This window comes from Pinus tabuliformis, chromosome 1_1, assembly GCF_031772625.1.
Source record: "Pinus tabuliformis cultivar Carrire ecotype Pingquan chromosome 1_1, CPIR1, whole genome shotgun sequence".
In the NCBI taxonomy this organism is placed as follows: domain Eukaryota; kingdom Viridiplantae; phylum Streptophyta; class Pinopsida; order Pinales; family Pinaceae; genus Pinus; species Pinus tabuliformis.
Genome location: NC_142297.1, coordinates 429,436,740 through 429,461,636, shown reverse-complemented (window position 1 = coordinate 429,461,636; position 24,897 = coordinate 429,436,740). Strand labels below are relative to the sequence as shown.

Here is a 24,897-nt window from a genome sequence, read left to right as displayed (position 1 = left end):
TGTCTTGTTGTCCTTTGTTGAGATGCTTCATCTGCAACCAACAATCTTCAATTTAACTTTGAGATAAAATACACTGTCTTACCTCCAAGATCTATGCATGATCTTGTTCTCCCATTCTTCTGCACTTTGAATGGCTTGTCCTCTGGTTGGTTTCCAAGTCCTCTTTCCTTCAAGGAATCCTCTGTTCCTGTCTACTCCAAGCCTCTGCTGGAATGCTACAGTCTTCTAGAACTTCAAAAGTTCTCCTTTCACAGATTACAAATCTACTCTGATGCCACTAATGGTGCAGGGTATGGGTAACATTGGCACATACCCACAGTATGCATTTAATAGTAATGCATCCAAAACTTTCCCATGATATTTAACTTTGCAATAGAGTTAAATTTTCAGACCATAAATGGTTAAGTAGCCCTTTTATACAGCTCCTGTGTATAGAAACTTCAATCACCCTGCCTAAAACCTCCTATCGGAATCAAAATAGTCATCAAACCTTTATAACCCACAATCCATACACACACACACACACACACACATATATATATATATACATATATAACCTTTGTTTCCTAACCTTGGTTATATAAGGTTTTATGTATAAAACCTTCTCTTATGCTTATCCACTTTGTAAAGCATTACAAAGGAATTAATCCCAAAGTAGCCTTTTCCACCTACCGTACAGTCTCGCACAGATTATGAGGTTAAAACCTCTATCTCAATCTATCTCAATCATTATCAGCAATCATCAATGGCCTTACCACATATGTGGTACATCACCCCTTCTTTGACTCCGATATTGACTATCGGGTCGTTTAAGCCTTAAAAGGCTCGCAACACTTTATCGCGATTACAAAAGGAATTTAATTAAAATTCCACTCCACACATGTATTCCGGACTTTAAATATATATAGATCCTAAATTATATATAGTCGGTTCCACTCCTTCCAAGTCTGTCCGATCGCCGATAAGCCCCAACGCCGATCACCGATATATCGCTATCAGCGATATTGCAACATTCATAATCCGCTGACCATTGGTACCTCCAATCGTCGATATGCGATTAAATCATGACCGTTGATCTGGCCACGATCCAACGGTCCACGATTAATCGCTACTCGGTCTTATTCCGATAACTTAAAAGGGACTCCACCAATGCGATTGATTCTCAACTGTTGTTCAAACTAATCCAACGGTTGTTGAGCATCAATACTTCACTTCTCTACAATTCTTTTTACTTATAAATTCTCCACCATTTTCAATAGCTCTTGTGGTTTCTAGGTTTTCACGAGGTTCCAGATTTCCGTCCTTCTGCTGCTCAATCCATTCTTGATTGAGCTTAACTATGCGGACTACTTCAATGACTGTCCTTTGGGACTTTAATCGTGCCCTTGAATGGATTCAAAGGTCCATTATAACTCTTTGTTTCACTGCTTCTCCAGAGTTTCATTTTGCAGCTTCAATTAGACTCGATGGTCCATTTCGATTCTTCTGAATCGTTATCCTCTCTCTCTGTGATTCACCTCGACTGTGTTTGCTTACAATTATTGCAAACCTACAGTTTCACATCATAAACAATTATAGAACATGCATTTCATACGTTCTGACATAGCCAGCAAAACTCTAAATATATTAATATGAAAGCACAGATTACACCCTAGACTCCTAGGTCTCGCACAGGCCTGATTCTCAACACTTGTGGCCTCCTCTCTACCTGTAGGCTTACATATTCTTATATGGAAACTTGGATTGGATTACTGATCCCATCCTTTCCTTAAATCACTCAAATAAAACCCTAAAGCTTGCTACATGCATACATATGTGGCAGACTTTATCCACTCCATCTTTTCCCTATGTTTTAAAGCAGAAAAGTCTCCTTATCAACTCAATGGTCCATATCTACTCTAATTAATTCCTAAAAGCTCTCTCTTGCTCCTAGAGAGTTGGATTTGACTTGTACCACTCATGTTCTCATTTATTCATTTTGAGAACATTTACATATTCTCCCATTATCTAATAAAATCACATTTATAGGCCTAAATATTACATTGACTTGGAACTTAGGAAAACTATTTCCTAAAATGCATGACCCCCTATGTCTACTATTTACAATGATTTTCCTTGGGCTGAATGCTCCTGCATCACTATCGCATCGGGAAAGGACCGTTAGCGGAGCACAATGTTATTGTTCTGTTCCGCGTGGAAGTGTCGATAGCGACTGCCAATAATGTTATTCCATTCCTATGGAATAAAGACCCTGCCAATAGTGTATTTGTGTATTAACGCATTCCTTTGAAAAATTGCACCGATAGTGTATTTTCCTGTGTAATAGCTCTATGGCAATTAAACCCCGCCGATAGTGTATTTCCATCAATAATCGCATTATGGCAATTTGAAACCGCCGATAGTGTATGTTATGCCTAATTGTGTTATTGTTGTTCAAAAGCCTGCCGATAGTGTATTTCATAATTCCCATGGAATTACAGCTCCAATAGTGTAAAAAGGGCTCTGTTGTCTAAATTGTTCCCGATAACAAGGGTTGGGGCGATTAAGGGAAAAGGATTGGTAATAGTGCTAAAAAGGGGAAAATTTATAAAACAGTCAGTCTGGGAATAGATGACTGATACTCCAGTTGGGATTGAAGAAGAGATTCAGCGAGAATTAGAGGAAATTGTATCAGGGATTGAATGTTTGTCCATATCGCCTGCACCTAGGCCACCAATATGCTCCTTTAGATTACCAATGTAAGTATCAAATTACCTTTATATGAGGAGCACCAATCTTTAATTTTCCAAATGTATAACCTATATAACTGTTGGAATATCTAATTCCTACTTGTATTAGTTGTGATTCTTACTAAGTAAAGGAGTTTGTCCCTGGTAGTTAGGATCTATTTCCTAGATTGGTGTTTGTTTGAGATAATCTCTCAACCAACAGATTTTGTGTCCAAGATAGCGTACCTATCTTGAGACAACACTTCTTGTATATATGTAATTGCATTTGATTAATAAATTAATCTAGATTCTCATATTTTATCATGGTATCGAAGCTGTGAGGGTCTGGCCCCTCCTGGGTCGAGGAAACAAAGAGCTTGGTTTTCCAATAACCTTTTGAGTTTGTCCATCATCGATCTTACAATGTGGAGGTGCCATTGGTAACCCGCTCCCTGGATGGCACAGTGGCGGTGTGGTGAATCCATGCCATGGAGGTTGCTAGGAGGCCAAGTGATGGAGCAACGAAGGTGGAGACTCTGAGGCTGTAGCAAATCAATTGCGTGTCAGCCTATTGGCGGATCTATGGAGGTAGTTTGTTTGTGCTACGTGTTGGTGAGGTGGATCAACGGTGAGGGCGGTCGGTGGAAAATCTATGATTCTGCATATCTGTGAGTCCACTGATCGAGGTCATGGTGAAAGACTCATGGATCAATTGTGCCTATTCATGGTGGTCGTCGAGCGATTGTTGGATTGAGAAGGGCATCTAGGCACTGCTGATTTTTTGTGACCCAGTTGCTTCTCAAAAGCGTTTGGTGACTAGTGAGGTTCTGGATCCGAGGGAGCAGTCTACCAAGACCTCCATTGATCGCCTTTGCTAATTTGATCAGTGGCCAATACAAAATTCTGTTAATAGAACTCAGGAAGAAATTGCAAGTTAACCCAACTTCTTGATAATGAATAAAGGGCGTAGACAGTGGGCGAAATTAAGGGTTGTGACTTGGGCTCTTGCCATAACCTCAAGGCCTACTAAACTGCTTAGCGGATCGCTAGATGAGAGCGCCAAGATATGGAGTGGCGATGAATTGGAAGAAGAGGCCACCAACATTAGCTTTTCCCTGGGATTGGTGGTAGTGGTCGCCCATCCTACGACCCCAATTGCCTCTTCCACCTCCCTTGACAGCTTCATCCACGTCTTCGATGTCGACACCAACACCATTATTTCTACGTTCGAGTCACCCCCTTCAGAAGCTTGGAACAGGTGGTTCCATCTCAAGGGGAATATGTTTGTTGTAGCTGAAGTGGGTAGCACCTCTGTGAAGCTGCGGGATACTACTTCAAGGCGGACAGATGTTTCCCTTGAAGTTCCTAAAGGAGAGGGTACTAGCACAAAATCATCAGAAAAATCTGGAGGGAAATTTGTTCTAGTTGTTGCATGGAGTCGAGATGGAAGTCGTCTTGAATGCAGCACAATGGATGGGATGATTGCAATATTTGATGTGGTATGTGGCAAATTCCTGCACTATTTGGAGGCTCATTACATGCCGGTGAGATCCCTTGCTTTTTCTCCCACTGATTCTCAGATCTTATTCTCTGCTTCAGATGACAAGCATATTCATATTTATGATGTTGACAACAAGAGCATTATCTGTGCTATGTATGGGAATACAAGTTGGGTTCCAAGTATCGACGTCAACCCAGATGGTTTAGCTGTTGCCACAGGATCTAGTGATAGAACTCTGGATAGTGTGTTGCTCATGCAACTAGAGGTTTACCACCTTCTTCTTTCTCTTTGGGTCAACTTGACAGAATTGGAGTTTGGTAAGGTAAACGCATTGAGCCTGATCATCTCAATGTAAAAGTGAAATTTGTTAAAATATCATATTTAAAATAAATAAATAAAACTCTAATGAGAAACAAATTAATATGGTATTTATAAATGTTTTGGAATTAGAAGCATTGAGCTTAGCTAACTCAATGGAGTGTTTTTGTTAGAATTAGCTACTCTAACAAATCATGCAGGTAAATCCAAGACAATTAAATCAGAAATAGAAAGAAAAGACAAAGATGCCTAGGATGTGATCAAAAGATGAAGTGCACGAGCAACATCAGAGATTGGACGATGATGGACAACTAGGTGAAAGTTTGTGTGAGCTTGTGGAATAGACTCACTAGCATGTTGTTTTATGAGTCACATTTTATTAGTAAGCAAGTCTATGGTGTTTTATAGTGGTCTTTGTTAACTGTGTACCTGGTAACTCCAGAGTTGGTGTGTGAAATGTAAGCCTTGTAAGGCATGTGTATCCCCATACAATTTTTGGTAATCTAAAAACCACTTTGTATTTGCGGTGTCAGTTTGTGGCAAGCCATAAACCACGTGTAAGAGTGAAGTGGGATAGAGATTCTTGTAAACATGGTTTAGGGTTCGACGACAAAACCCTTGGCCCATGGTGGCTGGAGTGCCCGAGTGGTATCTCATTTTAACATGGTACCATTTTAACATGAAGAGCCTTCGTGGATGAATTGAGTGCCTTGGTGGCATTGTTGAGCCTTCATGGTTGTGGTTAGCCTTGCTGGCTGAGAGCCCTTGGTGGCATGGTTGAGGGTGATCCGATAAAACCCATAGCATGGTTACGGGTAATTCGATAAAACCCATGATGATATTGGAGGGGGATTTACAGGTACAGGTACAGGTGTGCAGTTATAATGGTTGGAAGAACCATGTATGTGAAGGACATCCTACAAGACTAGTGGTTGCAGCGGTTAGTACCCATGCATTCCGGTAGATGGTTGCTCCTTTATATGGACATCAACATATTCCTTTTGGTATATTTGACCACAACTATATTTTTCAGATTGATATGGAGACAAGTACTCAATAAGGGGGAGTGTTGGAATATCTAATTCCTACTTGTCTCAGTTGTGATTCTTACTATGTAAAGGAGCTTGTTCCTAGTAGTTAGGATCTATTTCCTAGATTGGTGTGTGGCTGAGATAATCTCTCAACCAACAGAGTGTGTGTCCAAGATAGCGTACCTATCTTGAGACAACACTTCTTGTATATATATAATTGCATTTGATTAATAAATTAATATGGATTCTCATATTTTATCAATAACTTTGCTTCACAACACCCCTAATTGTGAAGGTATATCTCAACTACTTAAATTTTTGCGTTCTATAGCAAAAGATACAGAGCATTCCAACCAGTGCTTATTGCAAATAACTTTGTATATAGTGAAAATAACAAAATAAGTTCCAAAAATGATGCCCTTCTCTAGTTTGAGATATAGTACAAATCTTCCCCAATTTAAATAAAGATTAAAGTACTAAATCGTCTTAAAATTAAAGTATTTCAGATTATATATACTAGAATTATTTACCAATGCCAATAGTATTGTTCTAATGAGAAAAAAAGTTTAATGGTGGGTTTTGTATATTTTAAAATATTAAGTTTACAGTAATGTATTATTTTAATGAAATTGTACTAAAAATTAATGAAATTGTATTAAAAGTTTAATGGGGAGTTTTGTATATTTTAAAATAATGGTGGGTTTTGTATATTTTAAAATATTAATATAAAATTAATATTTCAAACTAAAGTAAAATTTTCCAATTTTTCCAAATGAAATTGTACTAAAAGTTAATGAAATTGTATTAAAAGTTTAATAGTGGATTTTATATATTTTAAAATGTTAATAATATAAAAGTAATATTTCAAACTAAATTATAAATTTTCTAATATTTCCAATTTAACAATTTTATGAGAATCTCTTTGCACTTTTGGAAAAACAACTATTGGTTTCTAATTTCATACCAATTAAAAATGTTTACAATTTAACAATTCTATGGACGTCTCTTTGCACTTTTGAAACAATTGCGAGAAGGCTTGGAATTTCAAATCCTTTATGCCCATCAAATGAAAATTTGATGACGTTTTGCATTTTTCATGCTTTACATTTTAAGTTCTACCCAAATTTGTGGGTGTCAACTACTCTTGCATTTCAACTTTCATTAAGCTCCCTAAAAGAGTGCCTTATTTTTTCCTAGATTAGCATATGTGTTTTGATAGAGCATACAAACATACTTTTGATATAACACATTATGAGGTTTATTTGTTTCGATATAGCATACAACCATACTTTTGATATAACACATTATGAGGTTTAATCGTTACAGTTAAACTGCTCTAATGGTAGCCGAGTATGTTTTGATTTCCTGATTATGAACTAGTTTTTTTTAGGACCTAAGAGTCAACACAACATATATTTCGATATGAAATATAATGATTTTTTTTAGAGAAAAAAATAATACATGTTGCAATAATTGATAGATATTGTAATTTTGTTTCTAGTCAGATGTATAAAGGAAGGGACCTTTTTTATACGTCAATGACTTTTATACTTAAAACAAATCATCTCTCAAATTCTTTATCAAGTCTTTTTTTACTATTGTATATATAATGAAATTAGTAGACTAACATGTTAAGCTCAATATTTAAATGAAATGCCTTCAAGCTAAGCACCAATCTTTTTATAAAATACCTTCATGTTAAAAAGAATATTGAAAATATAACAAGTTGCAAAAGCCTACCAAATACTATATATTTTTCTAATGTGACCTTTTCTCAACCATTAATAGAAGAAAAATAATAAGACACCACATAGAAAATGAGCTACACTAAAACATCTAGGTAATAACTCTACCAAGGAGATCCTATTACAAGAAAGACATCAGATACACCAATCACACATTAGATATATCAATCACAATTTTTAAAGCCCCATTCACAATTTTTAAAGCTCAATAATCAATTTTATAGGAGAATCAAACAATAACCATTTTCACCCAAAAAAAAAAAAAGCCACTGAGTCACTACAGCCAAATTTACATCCTTACCCCGAGTTAACTTATAAGTTTCACATATAACATCTAAATTGAATCCACGTGTAACCTTGACACGAATACTCCCAATATCTTCAATGAAACCACCATACTTTCCAACCATATATGTGATGCACACCTTTAAGTGTCCATGTTACACCACTATTAATTATATTACAATTATTCCATGATTCTATCACACTCCTTTTAATATAAGTGGTATTTGTTAGGCAAAGAACTAGATTATCTTTTGGAGTTTCACCCTGCCAATTGAGATTCGACGCCAATTCAAACGCTTTTCTTTCCCTTAATTTATTTCACTATTCAAACGAATGCTCGACTTGATTATTTTCCATGTTTCCAGGTTCCTTAAATTTCCCCATGCATTGCATCAATTTTTTCATGTCCTTTACTCCACACTAATAAATAATTTACATTCGTAGTAAACAACATCTTAGATGGCAGGAATTTACAGGCTTTCAGTTCCAATAAGATAAACGACAAATTATGCGTCCTATATCATAAGAAAGATATCTTAGACCAGAGGAATTCATAAAAGGCAATTCAAATTGTGCAATATATCTTAGGCCAAAGGAATTTATAATAGACTCCCTACATCCCAAGGGTTGCGAAGACAGAGATTTCAAATGATTGCCATTCGACATTTCAAGCATGTTCACTGTGATTTCCATTTAGCGTTCTAGGCATGTTTACTGTTTATTGAAAAAACCGAGCACCGAGCATGCTTATGACCAAGGATCAAAAGGATGCTCTGAAATAGAGACGCAATGATGAGAATGATAAGAATCCTAAAGAAGAAATACAGTGACTTTCAAAAGATGCGTTGTAAAAGAATTGTCGCCCTGATTGAGAGAATCAACGGGTGGCTCTACAGGAGTATGCATGAACTTGTACTCCCCGGTGATAAAGGCTAATCAATTTGTGCCTCTTTCCAAGGTTGAGTAGGAAATTAGAACCTATAACCTATCAAGGAAATTAGTGTTGTAATCGTAGGTCTGAGTGTACAACTTCATCTAATAATTGATGATTGGTGGCTCCTGACCTATTGTCTTTGTTGTAATCGTAGGTCTGAGTGTACAACTTCATCTAATAATTGTTGAATGATGGCTCCGTACCTATTACTAGGTAAATGTGTACGAAAATTAAAAAGTTATATATTTTAATTGGCATGAAATTAGAAACCTGCAATTGTTTCAAAGGTGCAGAGAGACATCCATAGAATTGTTAAATTGGAAACATTTTTAATTGGTATGTGCAAAGAGATTCCCATAAAATTGTTAAATTGGAAATATTAGAAAAATTATACTTTAGTTTGAAATATTATTTTTATGTTAATATTTTAAAATATATAAAATCTACTATTAAACTTTTAATACAATTTCATTAACTTTTAGTATAATTTCATTTGGAAAAACTGAAAATTGTTTACTTTAATTTGAAATATTAATTTTAAATTAATATTTTAAAATATACAAAACCCAATATTATTTTAAAATATACAAAACTCACCATTAAACTTTTAATACAATTTTATTAACTTTTAGTACAATTTCATTAAAATAATACATTATTGTAAACTTAATATTTTAAAATATACAAAACCCACCATTAAACATTTTTTCATTAGAACAATACTATTGAAATTGGTAAATAATTCTAGTATACAAAATTATTAAAACAATACTATTGACACTGGTAAATAATTCTAGTATATAAAGTTATTTGGTAAAAATTTGATTAAATTTGTTTATTATAATTTCATTAATTTTATAATATATAATCTGAAATATTTTAATTTTAAGACAATTTAGTACTTTAATCTTTATTTAAATTGGAGAATATTTGTACGAGTCAAACGCTATGGCTATCTCAAACTAGAGAAGGGCATCATTTTTGGAACTCATTTTGTTATTTTCACTATATACAAAGTCATTTGCAATAAGCACTGGTTGGAATGCTCTGTATCTTTTGCTACATAACACAAAAATTTAAGTAGTTGAGATATACCTTCACGATTAGAGGTGTTGTGAAGAAAAGTTATTGATAAAATATAAGAATCTAGATTAATTTATTAATCAAATGCAATTACATATATACAAGAAGTGTTGTCTCAAGATAGGTAAGCTATTTTAGACACACACTCTGTTGGTTGAGAGATTATCTCAACCACACACTAATCTAGGAAATAGATCCTAACTACTAGGAACAGAATCATTTACTTAGTAAGAATCACAACTGAGACAAGTAGGAATTAGATATTCCAACACTCCCCCTTAATGAGTACTTATCTCCATATCAATCTATAAAATCTAGTTGTCGTCAAATATACCAAAAAGAATATATTGATGTCCATATAAAGGAGCAACCATCCACTAGAATGCATGGGTACTAACTGCTACAACCGCCAGTCTTGTAGGATGTCCTTCGCATACATGGTGCTTCCAACCATTATAACTGCACACCTGTACCTGTACCTATAAATCCCCCTCTAGTATCATCATGGGTTTTATCGAATTATCCCTAACCATGCTATGGGTTTTATCGGATCATCCTCAACCATGCCACCAAGGCACTCAATTCATCCACAAAGGCTCTTCATGTTAAAACAATACCATGTAAAATGAGATACCACTAGGGCACTCCAGACACCATGGGCCAAGGGTTTTGTCAGCGAACCCTAAACCATGTTTACAGGTATCTCTATCCCACTTCACTCTTACACGTGGTTTATGGCTTACCACAAACCGACACCACAAATACAAAGTGGTTTTTAGATTACCATGAACTGTATGGGGATACACATGCCTTACAAGGCTTACATTTCACACACCAACTTTGGAGTTATCAAGTACACAGTTTACAAATACAACTATAAAACACCATAGACTTGCTTACTAATAAAATGTGACTCATAAAATAACATGCTAGTGAGTCTATTCCACAAACTCACACTAACTCAAACAAACTTTCACCTAGTTGTCCATCATCCTCCAATCTCTGATGTTGCTCATGCACTTCATCTTTTGATCACATCCTAGGCATCTTTGTCTTTTCTTTCTATTTCTGATTTAATTGTCTTGGATTTACCCGCATGATTTGTTAGAGTAGCTAATTCTAACAAAACCGCTCCATTGAGTTAGCTAAGCTCAATGCTTCTAATTCCAAAACATTTATAAATACCATATTAATTTGTTTCTCATTGGAGTTTTTTTATTTATTTTAAATATGATATTCTAACAAATTTCACTTTTACATTGAGATGATCAGGCTCAATGCGTTTACCTTTCTAAACTCCAATTATGTCAAGTTTATCCGAAGAGAAAGAAGAAGGTGGTAAACCTCCAGTTGCATGAACAACACACTATCGAGAGTTCTATCACTAGATCATGTGGCAACATCTAAACCATCTGTGTCATGCCCCTACACCTGCGGTAGTCTTCCAACCGCTTATAGCGAGGTGCGGCACCACCGAATGCTTTCTTCTCACCAATAATAACATTCATGGACTACGCCTAATTCACTTGTCCTTACTTAGTTTGTGTTTCGCAACCAAGTAAAATTATGTTTATCCTTTATACTAATGAATACCCATACTCATTCATTATCAATGGCAATTATAACAAGAACAACAATTGCACAGTATAAAGGGAGGGGCAACTCCCTGAACAATGAGTTTTCCTGACAATATATTATAGTCAATCTTTCTTCAATAATACAAGTATACTTGGCAAGATCCAAGTCTATACTTAGTCACTTTTACAACATAGGCAAAACAGCCTTTTACAATACATGTACACACCTTGCACAAAGAGTGGGTGCTCACCCGAGCCACCAAGACACCCTTGTCAAGTCCTGACACAATGTCACAACCGAACTCCAACCCTGGGCACACCTTGCCCAACACCTTCACCTCTCACCGTGAGCGATTTCAACAAGTGCGTGCTACTAAGGAGAGCGCATGAGCTATGCGCTCAACTCTCCTCTTGAATTGTGCACTTTTTCCTTCTCCTCAAGAGCGAAGATGTGTTGTTCGAATTGAATGTTTGATGCTCAACGCATTGCCATAATATATACACTATGTAAGTGTGGGTGGGGCTGCCCAGCCGACCACCCACACACCCTTCCATCGCACAGTTTGGGCGTTCCTAAGGTCGGCCACACCCCTTCATCTTGAGTCGGCCACCCCATCACCGAAAACGTGCCAAAGGAGGGTATAAACCCATCACACTTGTATTTCATTACAAGTTCGTCGCATTTCTTATGTCGCACTTCTGTCGTGCAGCGCGCCCGCCCGTGCCCACGCCCGTTTCTTGTCCGTCGTGCGGCCCGGCTCGCCGCGCCCAACCGCGCCCGCTTCGCCCAACCGCGCCCAGCTACCCGAGGACCTTACATCCTCCTCCACCTGAAATCGTTGTCGTCCTCGACAACATATCATCCCAGTGTCCATCTCTCAAGAACATCTCCATCCATGATGTCAACTCTTCCACATAAGGCAAACATCCCTGCAACATATGTAGAACTCCATCTCCATCATGTCTCACCTTAGTGACCAACTGCCACCAAGTACTCTATCAAATATCAACTTGATCCATGATCATCGACCCTTTTGTCACAATCTCTACTACAACATCTCGTGTCGACCTCATCATGTGTCTCCATGTGAATCTCTGTCATGATACTCCAACAAAACGCTAACACATCTCTGCACACTTCGCGACCCCATGTCTGAACTAGTTGGGTAGCTAATCCAACTGTCACGCTCAAACCATGAGAGTGAACATCCTCATGCCATCATCAGTTGTTTCTCAAAACATCTTGCCACATTCTTGACTCATCAAGAATCTATTTCCACAATCCATGCTCAGGTCCATGGAAACTCCATCCCTCTGCAACATGTCATGATGCTTGATTCCAAGCCATCCCTGCACCATTAGTCATGCCTGCTCCACATGTTTAGGGACTCACTGCCATGAGTAGCTAACAATGAGCCCCATCTTCTAATCCATCTAAGAATATGTAGAGGGAGTAGAGCCTGAAGGCTCTCCCTTACTAGTCAACTCGATCCACCTATTAGGATCCTCAACCTCCATCCTTTGTAGATAAGCAACCCGGTCTTCCTTCTGGACATCCGGCCTCACATACACCTCCTCATCATCATCATCATCATCTTCAACCAACTCTGGCCTTCTTGACAAGCCCAAGATGCTATCTAAAAGTGATCTGATGACTAATGACTGCTCGGTAAGCTTTGCCTCAACAGTATACAACCGCTTACTCATGTCTCCCATTCTCCTCTCATCCTCCATTTGCATCACTCCCAATTTACAATCAGGCCTTGTCACTCCAATGGTTGGCACACCAATGGGTACATCTTCCCTTCCATCATAAATGTAGAGCTTCTTCAAATGTGGGACAATCATAGCATCAAATTGTTTCATGAATTCCATCCCCAGTACAACCTCATAGTCATCAATTTGTACTATAGTGAGATCAACCTTCCCTGTCCATTCACCAAGTGTAGTGTCCACCCTCTCAGCTATACCAAGAATCTCAATAGGAGGAGAATTCATTGTCTTCATTTGTGCGTTTGCTGGTACAAATTTCAGCCCAATTCTTCTTGCAGTATCTTCACCCATGAATTTGTGAGAAGCCCCACTATCCACCATAGTGAGTACATCAGCACCTCCAAACTTCATTCAAACATACTCCAATCTGTTCCTCTCAAGATCCCTCCTATAGACCACCTCCATAGTAGCAGAAGCACCAACTATCTGCATCATCCCCACAAAAGCACCTTCATTCTTCGCATCAGATTGTGCAATAGAAGCCACCTTTGGTTTAGAAGGACAATTCTTCACCGTGTGTCGTCCAGCACATATCCAACACTTCAAGGCTTTCTTCGTCTTCGAACTATCATCCAATTTCGAAGCATCATCCTTCTTCTTATCTTTCGGTTTATCGGACGTCTTCTTCCTATCATCAGAAGTCTCATCATAATGCTCCACGAACCTGTCAACAACAGCAAAAGCTTCTTCAAGTGTCTTGATCTTCTGCCTCTTCACTTCATTGCGTGCCCAAGGCTTCAACCCAATAATGAAGTTGAACACCTTGTCCCTCTCCGCCATGTCAGGAAGTTCCAGAGCTGCACTTGCAAACTCTCGCTGATATGCTTGTAGGCTCTCGGTCTGCTTTATGTACTTAATCTTTGTCCTTGCTTCCCATGTTTCATCCCGAGGACTGAAATGGGTCTGCAAAGCTTTCTTCATGTCATCCCACGAAGTGATGTCATCAGCACTGCCATTGGCAATCTGATCCAGCCTCCTTCGCCACCACATCTTAGCATCCTTTGTTAAGAACTGAGCAGCTACCTTGACCTTCGTCTCATCATCAGATAGACCCAACCGTTCCAAGTATTGCTCCATGTCCCATAGAAAGTTGCCAAGAGTCTTTGCATTCCTTGTACCATCATAAGATTCTAGTTCCTTGACCTTCACATGAGGCACTCCTCCACCTAAGTTATGCCTCACGGCCTTCTTCAACACCGTGATCTCATCCTTGGCTTCGTCAAGAGTTTTCTTCAAGTTCACGATCTCTGCAAGACCCTGATCCCTTGCTTCTTCAACATCCTTGATCCTTATTTCAAGTTTTGTACACATAAGATCAGTGTACTCATATTGTGTCCAGAGTTCATTGTGTTGTGTTCGGAGTTCATCGAGTTCTTCCTTCATCTTCGAATTGGCCTCTTGTTCTTTAGCGAGCAAGTCCATCTTCTTATCCCAGGAAGTCTCCATAACCTCCATTCTCACCAACACTTTCTCCATAAGTGTGATGGTAGCATCCTGCACACCCTGATGACTAGACCCAGCCTGAGATTCAGTTTCCATCTCTAACAGCTTCTTCTTCTTTTGTGATCTAGTTTCGACCATCCAACAGCTTCACCAAGATTCCTGCAACCCAAGTCCTTGATGCAACACTTATTGGGAAGTGTTTTCACCAACCTCTTTCACCTGCAAGTATCTGCTTCACTGTTACGAGCAACCCTACTTAATGGCTTCAAACCGAAGTTCTATTCCCACCTGTCAAGTGTGTATCAGCTTCAATGCTTCAACAACTGAACCTGTTCACAAGCTTCAAACCTGCACTTCATCACGAGCAACCCTGCTCTGATACCAACTTCACTTCGGTGAAGTTGTGTAGTAGCTTCAACCTTCAATGCCCAAATCAGCTGCTCTGATACCACTTGTCACGCCCCTACACCTGCGGTAGTCTTCCAGCCACTTATAGCGAGGTGCGGCACCATTGAATGCTTTCTTTTCACCAATACTAACATTCATGGACTACGCCTAATTCACTTGTCCTTACTTAGTTTGTGTTTCGCAACCAAGTAAAATTATGTTTATCCTTTATACTAATGAACACCCATACTCATTCATTATCAAAAACAATTATAACAAGAACAACAATTGCACAGTATAAAGGGAGGGGCAGCTCCCTGAACAGAGAGTCTGCCCGACAATATATTATAGTCAATCTTTCTTCTATAATACAAGTATACTTGGCAAGGTCCAAGTCTATTCTTAGTCACTTTTACAACATAGGCAAAACAGCCTTTTACAATACATGTACACACCTTGCACAAAGAGTGGGTGCTCACCCGAACCACCAAGACACCCTTGTCAAGTCCCGGCACAATGTCACAATCGAACTCCAACCCTGGGCACACCTTGCCCAACACCTTCACCTCTCACCATGAGCGATTTCAACAAGTGCGTGCTATTAACGAGAGCGCATGGGCTATGCGCTCAACTCTCCTCTTGAACTGCGCACTTTTCCCTTCTCCTCAAGAGTGAAGATGTGTTGTTTGAATTGAATGTTTGATGCTCAATGCATTGCCATAATATATACACTATGTAAGTGTGGGTGGGGCTGCCCAACCGACCACCCACACACCCTTCCATTGCACAGCTTGGGCGTTCCTAAGGTCGGCCACACCCCTTCATCTTGAGTCGGCCACCCCATCACCGCAAACGTGCCAAAGGAGGGTATAAACCCATCGCACTTGTATTTCATTACAAGTTCGTCGCATTTCTTATGTCGCACTTCTGTCATGCAGCGCGCCCGCCCGGTGCACCACGCCCGTTCACCCGCGCCCGTGCCCGTTCACCCGCACCCGAGTCCGTTCACCCGTGCCTACGCCCGTTCACCCGCACCCGCGTCCGTTCACCCGTGCCCGCGCTCATTCACCGCGCCCGCGTGCCCGCATTTCTTATCCGTCATGCGGCCCGGCTCGTCGCGCCCAACCGCGCCCGCTTCGCCAAACCGCGCCCAGCTACCCGAGGACCTTACAATCTGGGTTGACATCGATACTTAGAAACCAACTTGTATGCCCAGACATAGCATAGATAAGGCTCTTGTTGTCAACATCATAGATATGAATATGCTTGTCATCTGAAGGAGAGAATAAGATCCAAGAATCAGTGGGACAAAAAAAATGAGGGATCTCACCAGCATGTAATGACCCTCCAAATAGTACAAGAATTTGCCACGTATCACATCAAATATTGCAATCATCCCGTCCATTGTGCTGCATGCAAGATGACTTCCATCTCGACTCCATGCAACAACTAGAACAAATTTCCCTCCATCTTTTTCTGATGATTTTGTGTTAGTACCCTCTCCTTTAGGAACTTCAAGGGAAACATCTCTCTGCCATGAAGTAGTATCCCACAACTTCACAGAGGTGCTACCCACTCCAGCTACAACCAACATATTCCCCTTGGGATGGAACCGCCTGTTCCAGGCTTCTAAAGGGGGCGACTCGAGCGTAGAAACAATGGTGTTGGTGTCGACATCGAAGACGCAGATGAAACTGTCAAGGGAGGTGGAAGAGGCAATTGGGGTCATAGGATGGGCGGCCACTGCCACCACTCCCAGGGAAAGGCCAGTGTTTGTGGCCTCTTCTTCCAATTCATCGCCACTCCATATCTTAACGCTCTTTTCCGATGATCCGCTAAGTATTTTATCGGACCTTGAGGTTGTGGCAGGAGCCCAAGTCACAGCCCTTAATTTCGCCCACTGTCTACACCCTTTATTTATTATGAAGAAGTTGGGTTAACCTACGATTTATTCCTGAGTTCGATTAACATAAGTCTGTATTGGCCACTGATGAATTAGCAAAGGCAGTCAATGGAGGTCTTGGTAGCCTACTCCCTCGGATCCAGAACCTCACCAGTTGCCAAACCCTTTTGAGAAGCAACCAGGTCACAAAAAATCAGCAGTGCCTAAATGCCCTGCCTGATCCAACAATCGATCGACGACCACCATGAACAGGAAAAGTCGGTCCACAGGTCTTTCACCATGACCTTGATCAGTGGACTCACAAATCTGCAGACTCATAGATTTCCCACCGACCACCCTCACCGCTGATCGACCTCACTAGCACGTAGCACAGAAAAACTGCCTTCACAGATCCGCCAACAGGCCAGCAAGCGATTGATTTACTATAGCCTCATAGCCTCCACCTCCGTTGCTCCATCACTTGGCCTCCCAGTAACCTCCATAGCACGGATTCACCACAATGCCACTGCACTATCCAAGGAGCTGGTTACCAATGACACCTCCACATTGTAAGATCGATGATGGAAAAACTCAAAAATTGATTGGAAAACCAAGCTCTTTATTTCCTCGGCCCATGAGGGCCCAAGCCCACGAGGGCCAGACCCTCAGGTCTCCGATACCATGATAAAATATGAGAATCCAGGTTAATTTATTAATCAAATGCAATTACATATATACAAGAAGTGTTGTCTCAAGATAGGTATGCTATCTTGGACACACAATCTGCTAGTTGAGAGATTATCTCAACCACACACCAATCTAGGAAATAGATCATAACTACTAGGGACAAACTCCTTTAATAATAAGAATCACAACTGAGACAAGTAGGAATTAGATATTCCAACAGTTATACAGGTTATACATTTAGAAAATTAAATATTGGTGCTCCTCATATAAAGGTAATTTGATACTTACATTGGTAATCTAAAGGAGCATATAGAGGAGACTATATGGAATAACTTGACAACGGCAAGAAAGGATGGTATAGAAACATAAGATACCAATGGCAGTCTCCGTACATGAATTAAAAAATCTTTCAAAGGAAATGCAAATCCCAATTTAAGAACAAGTACAGATTGAATCTGTCTTAGTGAATATGGACATTAATATATATACAAGTGAACTCTTAATTTTATAAATCTAAGTTACAAACATCTCCTAATTAATACTGAAATAAATGGTTCACATTTGTGCATAATTCCAACGCCCTTTTTAACCAAGGCTCAAGTAAATTCAAATGCTACTAATACCCATGTTTTCCAAGTGCTAACCTTCAGAGGTAATCGTCTAACCCTCATAACATTGTCCTTTATAGTGGGTTATGTCAACTTGATTTGCTCCATTAGTTGGGTTCTACTTATTGGTTTCGAAGGAGGCCATAGAAAATGGTACGATACAAAGTCCGTGCCACACTCTAAAGTCAGAGTTGCTGTAATAATGGAAGCCATTATTATTGCCTTGGGCTTAGACTACTTGCATGTGTATTTGAATGCCATCAATGATGGAGTTGGTTGGAGAAAAATTTCTATGATTTGGACAGTAGTTGTTTTGGAGATAGCATTCATTTTATCAAGCAGCATAATGGTTGGATTTTTGGATGTAAAGGCTTTTGGGCATAATTTTTTGTTTGGTATATAGTGCTCTACAAGGGCTGGTCTGGGTGAAGTGGCGAGTTCGCAGTTATCTTCTGGGTGACAATTATCAGGAATATGGTTTGGGTGCATTGGCCAAGGTGGACTTCTAGTCTATGATTCTATTCCTCTTCATTCTTGCTCAATGTTATCTTGGTTGGAGTTCGGGGAAAGTGGGAGTCCTCTCCAACTAGCAAACAAGGTTCAAATCCCCTCTAGATGTTTTTTGTTTTCTCGTTAAATATGACTCTATTCCTCTTCATTCTCGCTCAATGTTATTTTGGCTAGAGTTGGGGAAGTGGGAGTACTCTCCAACTAGCTAACAGGGTTCAAATCCCCTTGAGAATTTTTTTCTTTTCTTGTTAAATATTATAGAAGCTCTATGTTTGAAGAATGAACTCCTTGCTTCGATCAAGTAGAGATATGCTGTGAGATAGGTTGCTGAAGCAAGAAGGTTACAGAGCTGTAAAAATATATATATGAAGCCCAAAAGGACTGGGTAAATATCTCAGTAGAAACTGTGTTAAGGGTTTTTTTTTCACATGTTTTTCTATGTTGGATGAAAGTTGTGAATTCCAAAGGATTGTGGGTAATCATCTCAATAGAATTTGTGTTAAAAGTGTTATTCAAAGGTCTCTCTGATTTGGATGAACGGTGTGGCTATGTGAAGGTTGTGAAAACCTTGTAGATGATTTGCCTCCATCCCGATGCCTCTACTATATTTGGGTTAAGGGTAGTGTAAGAGATAAACACAAGCCTTGCGTGTGCATGGAAACATGAATCATTCTACTCTAAATATAGGAAAATTATATCTTTCCAGAAAAACAATTATAGCTGAAAATAAATGTATCTCACCAGGTTAAGGGCAGTGTAAGAGATAAACACAAGCCTTGGGTGTCCATGGAAACATGAACCATTCGACTCTAAATATAGTAAATTATATCTTTTTGGAAAATCAATTATAACTGAAAATAAATGTATCTCATCAAATACTCATGTTTGCTATTTTAGTGTCAATTTTTTTCCTTTTTCCTTTCAATTTTTTTTTTTAGAAAAAGAAACTCTTCTCATATTCACTAGAATGAAAAAAAAAATACAATTTCTATAAAAAGGTGCCATAAATGAATAGCACTGATAAATCAAGTGTAATATTGAAAAACTGATGTACTATTTATATTTATCAAGTGTAACACTGAAATATTCTAAATATAAGAAATTATATTCTAAATATAGGAAATAATAAATATTCTAAATATAAGAAATTGTATTTAAATATAGGAAATTATATTTTTTTTGGAAAAGTAATTATAATCCAAAATAAATGTATCTCTGATCAAATTTGAAGGGTTGGTCTTAATTTTATTTGGAAGGGCATATATTTATCTAACCCTTCAAAGATGAAAAGTTATAAGAAAATTGTACTTCTATTAACAAGTTTATATTAAATAACTCTTTAAAAAAAATTGCCAAAATGAAATGGTGTCCTTCTAAATCTTTAAAATTTAAAAAGTGGCTATATTAAAACTCTATAAAATCTCAATATAATTTAATAAATAGGCAAACATTTTTCTTAAATTCTATTAAAAAAAGGTAAACATATGTTTCTTCTATTCATTAGATAATTTTCAAAGGTATTTGAATTTACGTCATTGAAAATATAATTTTATTTGCACAATGGAAAAAGTATTTTTAGTTTTCATTTGTTTTTAATTTATACTATCTGTTTTGTTTAGCTTGATACAATTTAAAGCAAACCAAAAAAACAAATATATACCTTCAACAACCAAGGGAATCGAACCTTTCTCTTAACATTGCTCAATCAATGAACACTATCAATAGGCTTTGATCTCCATTAAAAACTTCAAGCTCCATAGATTAAAAATTTATGTAATTAAAAGGAAAGTTTTCCATATCTAATAGGGAAATATTGTAATCTGTAATATACATCTGCAGTGTTGTTGTTGTATGGCTTGGTTGGTGGTTTTTTTTTGTTTAAGAATGATTTTCAAATTTGGTCCTTCCCATGAATTCAAGTTTGGTTGATATATTTTTCTAATAATGTGGATTTTTTTCGTTGATATTTTTTTTCTCATAATATGGTTTCTTTTCATTAACAATGTCATTTATTTTTCTATGATTTCAATATCTCCTTAAAAACCCTTTATTGCAATAGCTACATGGACACCCATAGGCACAACTTATTTCCTAGATGTCCAATGGAGAGAATAAAGCGGAAGAAATAATAGTAGTTGTATGGATAGTGATGCAGCCCAGGCCGCTCCCAAGCCGCTTCTACCAAGATCTTCCGATCACCATGCATATAAAAAATAGACATGCGCATACAATATTTATATCTATGTATTTACCTACGCACATCCGTAGGATGTTCTCCTCTTTCTTCGATATCGCCGCACGTTATAGTCTGGACTTTCTTATAACCAAAGCTCATGTGCATATATTGTATAGGCAAGGCATATATATACCTCTGCGCCCTTCATACAAATTCGTTCCTCCTGAACCGATATCCTCTTATGCGATGGTTAACACCTCCGCAGGGATTTGATGAGTGATTGTTCCACCTTCGCACGACGGTTCAGGCGATACATATATATTGTAATTTACATTAAATCGCTCTCAATTTCCAGAACTCGCCTTTCAAGCATCCGCAGTCTATCCTCGTGGTTACCTTGATATGGCGTAGCTTTTCAAGGACTGCTTGCCACATATACTCGCATTAATTAACTATTGAACCTGTTATCAATTAACAGTTAAATTCTCATTTTACATATATTCGTTCAAACCTCTTATCGCTCAAAGTCCGAGCTCCAGAGGTCTTCGACTCCGCTGTAGTTTCAACAGGAATAATAAACTTCCGGGTATAATTCAAGTATAAACAGAGATGGAGATTCAAGAAGTCTGCGAAGACAACATTCAATCCAAGGCGGTATATCTTCAGAAAAACCACCTGCAAACTGTATATTCAAGGCGATCTATCATAACACGAGAGCCAAGCGGATTAACAATTAACAATTAACAATTAACACAGCGCTTCCATATGAGGGAAAGTAGAACCATCAGCACCCATGCAATTCCAACGTTATATAACATTGATTTCTGCAACCATGTGCAGAATCACATCTCAGAAATTGTTAAACGCAACCATGTCCATACAAATCGAATTCAACATATTCATATTCACATAAAACAAGTATTCACACAGAGCTTTCTATTCATGGCCAGATATGCAAATCTATGGCCCTTTTACAAACTGCCCGAAGGCTCCCAAGGAGAACCTTGCTCACTCCTCACACTCACTCCTTACACTCCACTCCTACCTTCAATGCCTTTGAGCTCCATAATTTATTAAACTTAGCATGATCTAAAAATCCTAAAATCACTCAACTAAAGCTCTAAGACTCTACATGCAATGCATACATATGGCAAAAGCATCTTTTCAGCTTTATTCCATCTTTTTCCCTGTTCTAAAATAGAAAAGCTTCCTTATGATCCACATCCATTCCTTTATGCCTAAAAGCTCTCCTTAATTCCTATTTCCTCATTTATTTATTTTGAAAATATCTAATAAAAAGCCTAAATATTAAAGTGACTTGCAATTTAGGAAACTAATTCCACAATTGCATGACCCCTACGTCTATTATTTACAATAATTTCCCTTTGGGCTGAATGCTCCCGCATCATACTCCCAAGGTAGAAAAATTTCATGATCTCCTGATCATGTGTTCAGATCTATGTTTGCCTGGATCCCATATCTTGTATTGTAACTTTGCATTTGTCGTTGCTTCTGTCTGTTGTTCTTCTCCAGGTCTCCACACTTTATGCTGCTTTGCTCCACTAGTTGTACTCTTGCAATCTTCTGCTGTCTTCCTCTTGCTGCTTCTGCTACTTCTCTTCTTTGCTGATGTCTTTTTCTGAGACACTTTCAGCATGATTCTTTTGATTAATTCAATTTCCTTGTCCAATAAATCTTCAAGCTGCTGATTTCTTGCTTCTATGTTGGTCTCTGTTCTGACTGCCCCCCGATCATCCACCCTCTCTTGTCTTCTGGAACAGAGAACTTCTTTTCCCTTCAATTAACTGTTCAGCTGAGTCAAATGTTTCTCAGCACCGGCGACAATACCTGCATTCACAAAACACTTGTTAAAACAAAAATCATAAGGCATCAGTGCCTTACTTCCCTCTGCCAGCATCTCAGTATGCTGTTCTGAATTCTCCATCTCAATCAGCACATCAGTATGCTGATTCTCTCTGCCCAAAGAATTCTCTAAAGAACTCTCAAGACTATCAACCAGTCTTCCTCTCATACCATCTGTTTCCATGATGTCTTTCTCCTCTCATTCACTATACTGAACTCTTTCATCTGCTGCAATCTCCCTGTCATACTCTGGATTCTCCAACAAATATTCTAATAATGCAATTTCTTTGTAGCATTGCTGAAGCATATCATCATCACCTGCATTCATGCATAAACTTCCAGTTTTAACAAACTGAACTGTTGCTTCACTTATCCGTGCTACAGACTGATCCACTTCTTCTGCATCCATACGAACTTCCACTTGTACTGTAATAGTCGCACAAGGTTGCACATCCTCCTCAGTAAAACCTGTAATCACATCACAATTGTCAGCTACAAAAATACATGGTTTTACATTATCCATCTGATCTGGATTTGCCCAATAACTCAAGAAATCATCAATGATCTTCTCCTCTGTCTTCATTTCCTCCTGTGATCTTGTTATCTCAGCATCGATCTGAACAGTCTTCAGATTCAACTCTTCTTGAACAAACTTCAAAATTTTCTCATCTTCCTGTATTGTACCTGCAAACATACACAATTCATTAGCTTTAAAACCACAAGACTTTTCAGTCTTGACTGCTTCCTTCAACATTTTTATTTTAATATATCTGCATGCGGGAATTTCAAACTCCAACTCTGGCGCAAGAACTCTAAGTCCCTTTTTCAACAAGGCAATCACAATTTGCCTCAACCTCCTCTGCAACTGTCGCCAAATCACTCTCTTTCCCTTCAGTGGAAAGATCCATTTTCCTTTCCGATTTCCCCGCTCTTGTAGCCATTTTTCTAGTACCTGCAATTGTACCTTTATCTCTGTAATCTCTCTTTTTCGAACCTCTGCAGTCATTTCATCTCTGTGGCATTTCTTTGAACCTCTTCTTCCTCTAGAAAAACTCTCTCTTCCTCTGCCAGACTGCTTCCTCATAAGTTTTCTATTCACCATGAGTTGTACTAGCCTCTACAATAGCAACCGCTCTTGCTGCAACTTACCTCACCGAGCTCTCCTCACTCAGTCTTTTGGTAAGTATTGGTTCACTGCCTCTGGAACCTCTTGAGCACTCCTCTGCTCTCTCTAAGCTATCTCTTCAACTCACCTTCTTCTTCTTCTTCACTGCAATTTTCCTCCCTATCCAGCCTTCAGCTGAATGCCAGGTTCACTGCCACCGTCTCTGCAACCATAAACTTCATTTATAAATTTCAAATCAGAAAAATAATCTCACCTCTTAAGATCTTGCATGATCTTGTCTTCTTTCCTCTTCCGCAATCTTGTTCACTTGTGTAGTTTGCATATCAGATTAAAAATCATTCATCCCACTTCAGTTCTCAAAAAAAACAAACATCTTCAGTTGAGCATTCTAGCTCTGATACCACCTGATGCAGCCCAGGCCGCTCCCAGGCCACTTCTACCAGGATCCTCCGATCACCATGCATATAAAAAATAGACATGCGCATACAATATTTATATCTATGTATTTACCTACGCACATCCGTAGGATGTTCTCCTCTTTCTTCGATATCGCCGCAGGTTATAGTCTGGACTTTCTTATAACCAAAGCTCATGTGCATATATTGTATAGGCAAGGCATATATATACCTCTGCGCCCTCCATACAAATTCGTTCCTCCTGAACCGATATCCTCTTATGCGATGGTTAACACCTCCGCGGGGATTTGATGAGTGATTGTTCCACCTTCGCACGACGGTTCAGGCGATACATATATACTGTAATTTATATTAAATCGCTCTCAATTTCCAGAACTCTCCTTTCAAGCATCCGCAGTCTATCCTCGTGGTTACCTTGATATGGCGTAGCTTTTCAAGGACTGCTTGCCACATATACTCGCATTAATTAACTGTTGAACCTGTTATCAATTAACAATTAAATTCTCACTTTACATATATTCGTTCAAACCTCTTATCGCTCAAAGTCCGAGCTCCAGAGGTCTTCGACTCCGCTGTAGTTTCAACAGGAATAATAAACTTACGGGTATAATTCAAGTATAAATAGAGATGGAGATTCAAGAAGTCTGCGAAGACAACATTCAATCCAAGGCGGTATATCTTCAGAAAAACCACCTGCAAACTGTATATTCAAGGTGATCTATCATAACAAGAGAGCCAAGCCAATTAACAATTAACACAACGCTTCCATATGAGGGAAAGTAGAACCATCAGCACCCATGGAATTCCAACGTTATATAGCATTGATTTCTGCAACCATGTGCAG

At 38.6% G+C, this 24,897-nt stretch overlaps 2 pseudogenes; one reads left to right on the top strand and one right to left on the bottom strand.

The window, feature by feature from the left end:
- Positions 1-3,661: 3,661 nt before the first annotated feature.
- Positions 3,662-4,564, top strand: LOC149213549 (WD repeat-containing protein VIP3 pseudogene; annotated as a pseudogene).
- An 11,375-nt stretch (positions 4,565-15,939) lies between these two features.
- On the bottom strand, positions 15,940-22,920 carry LOC149213548 (WD repeat-containing protein VIP3 pseudogene; annotated as a pseudogene).
- Positions 22,921-24,897: the final 1,977 nt, after the last annotated feature.